Genomic DNA, 9,121 nt, shown 5'->3' with positions numbered 1-9,121 from the left:
CCAACAAAAGCAGATCGAAGACAAGGGTGCAGTAGGAAACGGTAGTGAGGGTGCAGCAGCAGCACAAAACGACAGCGACAAATAATCATGAATTTCACAACGGTGCAAACCAGAGTAGAGATAGGACTGTAGGAGAAGTAGTCGAACTCGTGAACGGTGATAGCACGATGGAGTTGCAGATAGTGGAGATGTGAAGAAATACAAAGCAGAGGAAAACATAGGTAAAATTCACAGACAATAGCGCAAATTAGAGCAGAGGTAGCAGATGCAAAGGCGAACAGCGGCAGCTCGACGGGGAACGGCGACTGCGGCAGAACATGGAGAAAGTGATACTTGAGAGAAACGACGCAGATGACTGAGTTTTGAGTGAGTTTTCTTTCATTCTTTGGGAGTGTTATCGTAACCCTAGTAAAAAAAAGTGTTTTTTTTGTTTCAAAATGACGTTTTTTTTAGCAAAAATAAATAAAAACACAAACTCGCTAACTCGGTCCTAGACTCACGAGTTCGTCCGAGTTTGACCGAGTCTTGCCGAGTTTACTCAGAATAGAGTCTATACCCGAGTCAACTCGATTCTATATCTAAACTCGTAAAATCATATGAGTTTACGAGTTAACTCGAGAGTTTGACAACAATGCTTCTTTCTATTAGGATTTGAACCTTTTTTATTTTTCTGTTGTCTTGGAGAGAGGCTGCCGCCGCCATCGCTAACCTGGTAAGGTGGTGGCCTCCCTCTCCTCTCTCCTTTGTCTTACTTTATTTTTCTTTTCCTTTCTTCTCTTGGTTTCTTTCATTTTCATTTTTTTTAACTCTGTTTTCTTTGCACATTCCTTTTCTTTCTTAATCTTTTCCCTGTTTTTTCATCTCCTACCCCTCTCTTCTTTACCTCTATTGCTTCTTTTCCCACGCCTTTTCTGTCTATCTTTTATTTTATTTTAGTTTATATTTTTTTAATATCCATACGTGGTATTTTCTCTCCTTTTGTAGTGGTTTATTATCCTCTCTTTATGGGTAATGTGGGTACGTTGGTACAAATCTACTAGAACTTGAAGTATACATTAAAGTTTAGTTGTTGTTCATGAAAATGTCTTCAGACCAGAGAAGGATTCGGTTTTAAGCAGAGAAGAAGAACAGATTTTTTAACATATTGCATTACTTTTAATGTTGATTTAGAAATCATAGGAATTTAGATCTGTCTATGTTTTACTGGTTAAAATTTTTTTGTAATCGAATGTTGGGCTTACTTTCAGTTTATAGTTCAACATAAAATTTATCTAATCATCTTCTCTAATTTTAGATTTAATTTATCTCTATTATCTGTAAGTGTCATTTGGTTTTTCTTTAAATGATATGTTTTCTTCTGTAAAAAAAAAAAAAACCATTAAGATTAGCTTTGATTTACCATTAATTGTTAGACAATTTCTTACGATTGGGATTGACTTTTATACCTACTTTTTCACATTGACAAATATATAAGTGCACTTTACAATTCAGGATACATGTGTACACGCACGTTCGACACGTGACAAAAGAATCTTCCTTCAACCTAGCTAGTAGAATTTTTCCTACTATTTTTACCAATTTGAACACAAAAAAAATGAGGGCTAGCAGTGACGGACCCAGAAAAATTTTACAGTGGGGACAAAAATATAATAAAATTTAGGTATAGATATATATTTTTTTACTTTCTACAATACTCAACAAGTTAAGGATTAATCCGTTATAAATTTGAATTTCATTTAAAAGTCTATAATTGGTCAATGAGTTACTACACATACGAGATAAATTTTGAATTCCCAACACTTACTTAAACGAACAATAACTAAATTGATCACTCGACTAATCCAAATTGATTTAGATATATTTAAAATTTTAAATTATAACTATCTATATATATTGATAAAAATTAAAAATATACACACAATCACTTATAATTAAATTTTAATTTAATTATCAACTAATTAATTAATATAATAAAATTAATTATTACTATTTTTTGAGTTTATTTATTTATTTATTATTATACTAACTCAAATTTAATAATATAATAATTATTATTATTATTGTTATATGTTAAGTTTAATAACAAAATTTTAACATAAAACACAACAAAATTATTTATATTTTATTTTAAAATAAACACAATATAACAATATATATATATATATATATATATATATATATATATATATATATATATATATATATATTTTAAAAATTTTATGGGGGCAAATGCTCCCTCTTCTTTGCACGTAGGTCCGTGCCTGAGGGCTAGGGTTCTAATAATTTGATTTGAAAATTGAGATTCTCCTTTATATTTTTTAAAATAATTAAAATATCATGTAATTATTTTTTTAAAATAAAAAAACGCATGTAATTATGGACTTGAGCACAGTTTACTAAGTGATTTATTTTATTAGTCACGTTAGCATTTTTTTGTTAATGAAAATTAGAATAATTAACGTTTATTTAATTATTTTTATTAAATTTTAAAATCTTTTAAAAAATACTCATTTATAATTTTATAATTATTTTTATTAACATTAAATTTTTTTTGTATTAATTTAATAATTAACTCTTGTTTCATTTGATGAACTCTATTTCTTCTCATTTTCTTCTTTTTGTTTGTTGGTCTTTTATCTTATTTCATTTTGAAATAACAGGTATCAATTTTCTTATTCAAAATTTTGAGAACTCATACTAGCATAATTCTTATAATATTAATGATTCTTTTATAGTTTAAATTCGAATTCAAAACTATGGATTAAATAAATGAATTATTTGTCGCTCTAACTAACAATATACTGATTCTTCCTCTAGTTAATATATTTACATATAATATTTTTATTAGGACAAATGATTGAGATAAATTAAATGTATGAAAAAATTATATATATCACCCAAATTAAATAACGTACGTGAATCTCCCAAAAAGTTTTATTATATAAATCAAATCAGCATAATTTAAATTATAATTTTTAGTAATAATTTAAATCATGTTGCATAGATTTACTAGAAAAAATTGAGATGCACAAAAATCGAATTACATCATCTCGATTTAAGCATGCTTAGCTTTAAGTAAATTGATACAGGCTTTATAGATTTAGTAAGCAACGCAACCGGTTTCACCTATCCATAGTAATTTGAATGAGAGTAGTTCGAATTACTCCATGATTTTGTACCCATAGTAATTTGAATTGGGTGATTTCAATTTACCCAATAGTAAATCTACCTCCCCTAATTCGATTTATATAAGAACGAATGCTCAATGTAAATCTACTTGCCTTGTTTCGATTTACATGCACGGTGGCTATATATATAATTCGAATTCATTTCATTTGAATTACATTTCACCACCCCATACTCCACCAAATCCAGAGAAAGCGACACAGCCTATCAAAATAGAAGACGACCCGAATCGAATCTACCGCTTGGGTGGAGTCGCACATATCGCTAGTAGCGTGCATGACGAGGTTAGTAAAATAAAATTTAAATTTTATTTTATTTTCTGTAAGAAATAAACTATGTGTTAGTTTTGTTTAAATCGGTTAGATCTTGTTTACTAATATGATTAGAATGTGTAAACTTCAAGTAGTAGTTAGAGGTTTGATTTAGGGGTAGCAATATGTTAGAAGCTACTTGCTGATATTAAACTGTGTAGAACTTGAAAATTATAATTGATAGAATCTGTAAATCTCGAACAGGAGTTAGAGTATTGATACAAGGATGGTAGTGTGTTAGAGTATACAAATAAAAAATGCATGTTGGATAAGGGATTCTGAGTTTAATAGATATCTCGTGAAAGTAAATCTACAATAAAAATTACCTGTTTTAGATAATATATCTTTTGTAAAGTTTTATAATTGTAAGAGTATTTTTTTAATGTCATGCATCCCCACCGCTGCATCTCAAGCATGAGGAGGCAACATGGTACGCCGTTAGACGATAGGATCAAGCCGTACGTCTAGATGGCTGGCTTGGCCCATCTTGCGAGATTCAATGACCACTGGTTTAAGTTAGATGTGCCATTAGTCAGTGCATTTGTGGAGAGATGGCGTCTGGAGACTCATACCTTTCATTTTCCCTTCGGTGAGTGCACGGTTACGTTACAGGATGTAGCCTACCAGCTAGGGCTCCCGATCAACGGTCAGTACGTCAATGGATGTTTGACGGACTTTGAACGGTACATCGAAGGAGGCTGTCTCGCGTGGACTTAGTTTGAGGAGTTGTTGGGTGTGATGCTGCCACCGGACTGCATCTACAAGTTCATTGTGAAGTGCACTTAGATGCAGCAGATGTTCAGTGACCTTCCGGAGGGGGCAGACGGGGAGACAGTTCGAAGGTACGCTAGAGCGTACATTATGATGCTACTATTGACGCAGATCTTCAGCAACAAGTCCAGTACTCGTAAGCAGATCAGGTGGTTGCTCTACGTGGCTGCCCTACTCAACACTGCAACACTACCTGACATCGTTATCTGTACACCTAGCACCCATCGCGGCAACTCATTATATGACTCTTCCCAGTCTCCGTAAATCTGATCCACGGCCTTCTGCTTAGCCATCCAAACCCTCCTGTAAGTCGGTCTGAAACCAAAATGGGTCTCTGTCACATTTTGAAGTACCTTGATTGACACTGCAGCATCGGCTCTAATTATAGGTAGTATGAAAGCCGAGATCACATGGTAATCTAGCCTCCTGTGATCACTGGATATCGAAGTAGCCAGACAAGTATGTGAACCATTGTACCATTTTTATCTCTCATATGCCTCTGCTACCGGAGATTGATACGAATCAACCATGTGCACCTGTTGCTGAAATACTTACACTTGCCATGGTACTTGCGGTAATCAGATTGCAACACTTTATACACAACTCCACGTCAGATGCTGTAAGTCTTCATGCTCAACACGGCCTCCTCTTTATCCTGAATTTGCTGTCCAACTTGGAACTCATCTAGTCCTCCTGTATCCTGTGTGTCTCTGGCCCCAAACCCGACAGGCACGGCAGGTTCTCCCTACTGTCTCATGGCATCCAAGTCCAAAGCTGAAAAGTGTGCCGGGAGGGGGGGGGTATTGCGGAGTTCCTGAACTAGTTGCTCCACCACCCCCAGCTAGAGTATTCCTCGCATCCTTATCGTCGCTATCATCGGTAATCGTGGCAGGCTCCACATCATCATCATCCTCATCCTGAAATACATCTTCCACACCATCTGATGCTCTACCCTGTCGGGATTCTGGTAACACATCATCAATGCCGGCCATCGCAATCGCAACATCAACTACGGGCCCAGTGTCAACCCTTTCTCTGTCACGAGTGCGGTTTAGATCAGTAGCGAAGGATGGGGAAGCCACCAAAACTGCCTCAGGCTTAATCACGGACAGAGATGAAGAGGCACCAACAAACCTCGAACTAGAGCAGGCTGCCGTGGCTGAAGGTAGAGGATTTCAGTTAGAACCTCCTGAACTAGAGACCACATCCACAAGCTTAGCCAACAGCTCAAGAGTCCTCACCTCCGAAAATTACCGACAACTACGGAACAGAACTTCCAGATCTTCGTCGTTGCCTATGACGAATGAATCATACTTCACATCATCCCGCAAAACAGATATCGAAATTCTGTAGAATAACTTTTCCACCCGTTTCACGCCTTGCAGCCCCAATTTTTGGATTATAGTATCCTGAAACTCGATGAACTCGTCGAACGTTTCATGAAAATACTGAGCGGATCCTTATCAGTAAACTTAATTCTGGAACGCGTTTTTTTCTTAATCGACCCTCTATAGTGCACTAAAACTAAGAAACTCTCATCACTAGCCATTATGGGGCTCACTATGATGAAGAATTCACATTCCACAGCTATTTATATACATTTGCACCCTACTAAATCGAAGTACCCAACATCCATTTATATATGTTGCTGAAACTATAGTAAATATAGCTCCCCTAATTCGATTTATTTATGTTGATCTCGACACAAGTAAATCGAATTTGGGGACTTCGATTTAGCATAAATCTAACTAGTCAATCTAATTCGATTTACATGGAAACCTAACCATGCATGCATAAATCGATAGGGGCTAATTCGATTTACATGAATATCTACTAAATCGAATTTACCTGTTTCGATTTATATAGAACTATGTTAAATCGAGTTTGGCTGTTTCGATTTACATAGAATTACCATCTAAGAACATAGACGTAACGATTTTTTATTTAGGTGATTTGCGTAATATTAAATTGGCATTGATTTATCTAAGTGATTTGTCCTTTTTATTAATTAGTGGAACTCCATCAACTATAATGCATTCGTTATTACATCATTCGTTACTTTAAAATAACTTTAATTTTGTCCTAATTAAAGTGACTTTTAGAGTACATGAGATGTGAAGGCATTAAGAACAAAAAGGATAGAACATTTGACTAATGAATGATGGCATTGATCAATCCTTTATAAAATAAAATTAAAAAAATGAGTGGAATTAGAAATGGTCATATATGTTATTATTTATAAATAAGGGAGTGGCCACACCCACACGGTGCAACTCATTACTATCTGAAACATGCAAATTACTACTGATTCCTAAATTAAAGAGAGTGATATTATTAGCTTTTTATGATTATGCGTAAACTATTACCCATAATATCGGATGGATTCATTCAACGAATTTGGGTTGGCATGAACCACGCTTGTGTTAATTCTAAGCATTATTCCTAAAATCATATGATTCGTAGTAAATTAAGAGAGAAACAAAATAATTATTACACCAATGAATAATAGTTTAAATGACATAGTCTTCCCATACTCAATTAAGAGGTTACGGGTTCGAGTCTCCTATCTTTGATAAAAAAAAAACAAAATAATTATTACTTTGGTACCTTTCCAAAATTAAAAGATAAATATTTTATTTTTAGTTTAATTATTTTGTTAAGCTCTGTAATTTTATTAAATTTTTAATTAGATTCTTACATTTTAAAATTTGTAATTATATTCTCACCAATTTTTTTAAGAAAAAACACAATAATCCAAGAATATTTGTTTTCAAAATATTTCAAAATTTATTTTACATCAAATACAAAAATAAATTTTCCAAAAGTATTTTGTAGCTTTTAAAAGAAATAGTTTGAGGAGACCTAATCAATTTTTTTTATCTAATATAAGAATTTAATTATAAATTTTTAAATTATAAAAACCTAATTAAAAATTTAGTAAAATTATAAAAATTAATAGAATAATTAAATATTTATTTTTATATATTATCTATAATAAATTTAATTATAAAAATATTTAACACATAAAATAAATATCTCTATATATTTATTTAAATATACAATATTATGTTTGAACTAAATTTTATATAATTAAATTATCGCGTCATTATATTTATATTCTCATGTGAATATGAAATTTGTAAAATATTTTCATAATGTTATGGTATACTTAATGCATGTTCTAAAAAGATATTTTTGCTCAAATTTTAATTATGTGTTGGATTTATTAAATAATGTATGATTATTCAAAATGTTATATGTATATAAAAATTAGTTATTAAATTAATTATTAAATATTTATATATAAATATATGTATTATTTAATTATTTTTAATTATATTTTGTATTTTAATATATTTTGTATAAAGTAATTAATTTAATAAGTAATTTTTAATATATATATAACATAATTAATTCGTATTTCATATATTAAAGATGGACTAAATTTTTAAAGTGGTATCTGAGATTAGTGTTGTGCATCAAAATTATTTTTGAGATTTTAATTGCATCAATTACGTATCTGAGATTGAAAAAATTGTACCATTTTAGTCTCTGACCCGTTTTTCGTTAACGACGCGCTGACGTGGCTGGATGACGTAGACCTTTGGTGACACATGTCACCTCATGGTTTTGTCACATATAACGGTATGATGACGTGTAATTCAGTGACACGTGGCAAGCTGATGTGGATGGTTATAACACGTGTCACAATGCTATTTTGCCACATATCGGTTTATGACACGTGTTACAATGTTATTTGTCCATGTGTCATCCACTATGTGTTATTACAAATGCACCAAATTGGTCCCTTACTTTGCATCAAATGACTCATTTTAGTCCCTGAAATTGAATGTCGGGCACCAAATTAGTCCTTTCATCAGTTTGTCCTCATTTTTTTTTGTAAATTTAAAATTCTCAATATTTTTTGATACACTTATTTTAATTATATTTTTTATTATACAATTTTTTATAATAAAATTTTTAATTAATAATTTTAACTTGTATCATTATAGCACATATTAGCTAAATCCATAAATTTATTATTACCTCCTGTGTTTATTTGTATCCGTTTTAACATTGTTCAATACATGGTTACAATAAGTGCTTATATTAATTAATAGTGCAATATATGAAAAGGACGCCTAGCTAAATTATAGATAAAATGAATTATTATAATCGACAGTATAAATCTATCTTATTAATTTAGTGAGAAGTCAATTATATGGAAAATCAAACATTCTTAAAACAGTTGGGAATAATGAATTTATATTAGTTAATAAATACCTTATCAAGTATTCTTAAATTATTATTAAGGTGTTAAATATTAAAAAGTTTGTATTAAAAAATATTATTATACTCTTAACTTACACTCTTTACTAAATCAATATCAATATCTCATATAATTCTTTTAATAAAATATTATAGAAAAAATTGTATAATTAAAACTAAAATTTTTAAAATATTTTATAAAAATACTTGTATTTAAATAATTTGTGAAAAGATAAAATTAAAATTAGTGTATTTAAAGATATTAAAAATTTTGAATTTATAAAAAAAAGAGAACAAACTGATGAAATGACTAATTTGGTGCACGGCATTCAATTTCAGGGACTAACATGAGTCATTTGATGCAAAGTAAGAGACCAATTTAGTGCATATATATGTAATGATGACATAGTGGATGACACGTAGACAAATAACATTGTGACACGTGGCATAATCCAACACGTGGCAAAATAGCATTGTGACACGTGTCATAAACCATCCATGTCAGCATGTCATGTGTCGTTGATCGACACATCATTATACCGTTACACGTGGGCAAACCATGAAGTGACACGTGTCACCAAAAG

At 31.4% G+C, this 9,121-nt stretch overlaps 1 pseudogene; it reads right to left on the bottom strand.

The window, feature by feature from the left end:
* Positions 1–4,426: 4,426 nt before the first annotated feature.
* LOC107607899 (uncharacterized) lies at positions 4,427–5,823 on the bottom strand (annotated as a pseudogene).
* Positions 5,824–9,121: the final 3,298 nt, after the last annotated feature.

The sequence above is a fragment of the Arachis ipaensis genome, chromosome B7 (assembly GCF_059453495.1).
Source record: "Arachis ipaensis isolate K30076 ecotype BB chromosome B7, ASM5945349v1, whole genome shotgun sequence".
In the NCBI taxonomy this organism is placed as follows: domain Eukaryota; kingdom Viridiplantae; phylum Streptophyta; class Magnoliopsida; order Fabales; family Fabaceae; genus Arachis; species Arachis ipaensis.
The sequence above is the reverse complement of the archived record's forward strand: the minus strand, read 5'-3'. Positions and strand labels throughout refer to the sequence as shown.